The sequence below is a fragment of the Olea europaea genome, chromosome 10, assembly GCF_002742605.1.
Source record: "Olea europaea var. sylvestris chromosome 10, O_europaea_v1, whole genome shotgun sequence".
Lineage (NCBI taxonomy): Eukaryota > Viridiplantae > Streptophyta > Magnoliopsida > Lamiales > Oleaceae > Olea > Olea europaea.
The window spans coordinates 29,765,443-29,767,499 of NC_036246.1; positions in this window are offsets into that span (position 1 = coordinate 29,765,443).

Sequence of the window (2,057 nt, forward strand, 5' to 3'; positions counted from 1 at the left end):
AGAAAAAAACCCTCAATATTAGTTGGTTACCTGTCCTACACAAATTTAACCCAACACAATAGTTACAAGATTTGTTGTACTCACTGAAAGGTTGCTCTGTTTGAGCTGAATATACTATATATTCAAAGCAATTTACCCTATTGAGTTCCTTTCAAAATCGAGCAAAGAAGGGGAAAAATCCTAATTTTCTGTCCGCGACGGAATACGTTCGTTGAAAGAAAACTGAGCTTCAACTTCCTCTAAAATCAAACCCTTACCCTAAGCTCGACGGCGAAGATTTAGATGACAGAAAGCTGAGCTTGAGATCTGGGTTCCAGTCGTTTCCTTCACGAAAATGTTCTCCACATGAATCGCTCACCCCAAACGAAAATGTCGTACTCCACTTCACATTTTTTTCAGTCAAGCTGAGCTCGACGTCGAAGATTTAGATGACAGAAAGCTGAGCTTCAGATCTGGGTTCCACTCGTTACCTTCACGAAAATGTTCTCCACATGAATCGCTCGCCTCTCACGAAAATGTCAGTACTCCACTTCGTATTTTTCCCCCAGGGCGTCAGATTTGTGGTGGAGTACAGATTTGATTTGTTGGAGGAGTCCGATCCACTTCGTCTCGTGAGTGTTTCAAATGAAACCCGGCAGAACCTGTTTAATATGTGAAGGGGTTGTTTGTGTAATTGATGAAGGGCAGTTTTGGAAATATACAACAGTATCTCAATGTCACGAGAAATTGGATTCAAAATCTGCCAGCTCACCATTATGGACATTGTTATGTGATACCCAATGTACGCTCAGCATTATCCAATAAAAAATGCCAGCTTCCGTTGAAGTTGCTGGAGGTGGCTGAATTTTGCATCTAGTTTGTGCTCTTGCCCCCACTTTGTGTGACTTGTTTCAATTAAGGCAAGAGTATTTTGCAGGGCAGCAATTCCCCGAAAGTTCTTCTACCTCTTGCAATTAATTTAATAATAAAAACATTAATTGAAAATTCAGCCGAGGAAAGCCATCTTTATCCAACTTTTTACTCTAATAAGCTTCCTTGGACTTTATTAGCATGTTTAAAAGGTGCTCAACCGAACATGCTTTTGTTCAGCTTAACCATGGACAATAAATTGACCTGATAAAGTTAATTTGGGACATGACGTGTGCAAAATTTTATGTAGGACTTGCAACAGTTAAATGGAATAACTGCAACGTATAGGGTGGATCAGAGACCTCTTCCTGTTAGGCATTCACCATATGTATCACAGGTATTTCGTCCTTTAAAGGTACAGATCTGTCTTCACCTCCATGCTGACTCTATATATTTAAGAGCACAAACCATCGAGTGTTGATAGAGCTGCTAAAGAATAGGTGACACATCCACACTAACAACTCGCTGGTGGGGTGGTGAGGTTGGGGTAGGTATCTGCTAAAATCACGAGGGATACATGAAATGCAGTAAGATCAGCATTCTATATATATAGGCACCTCGTATGTAATCCTGAAGAAAGTCTGCATATTCTTGTTAACTTGAAAATAAAATGGATCACAATTGTTTTGGTTTCTGATCATGAGACCTTTAAATTTTTTATGATATTCTCAACCCGTTAGAGATTGCTTATTCTAGGAATAGCATATATTTTCCCTGCCTTCAGAAGTGTATGCCTCTCTCTTATTGGCTTTACAATATATTATCAAGGTCCATTGGAACAGTTTTTTTCATCTAGAAGATCTTTACTTTCTGCAGGCTTTTCTTGATGGAGAGCAAGTTGCCACGTATCTAACAGGCGACTTCCGTAATGAACTCTTGCAGGGTGCTACTAGTGAGATTACTCTCCGATATTATGAATTAGCTGCTGATCGCGTTAGTGTGGTATGTTGATTACTGAGCATATTGTCTAAATTTTTAGGAGTATTTCTCTCTCTTCCTGCTTCTTCACAAGCATCCATTTTGTCCTTGAGTCCCACCATTAATAAATTTCTAAAACCCTTCCTAGATTCTAGAATCGATTTGTGCCAAAATCTAGTGCGTGTTTTTGCCTAAGCTTAGAAAATATGAAAGCTACTTTCTAAGTAACT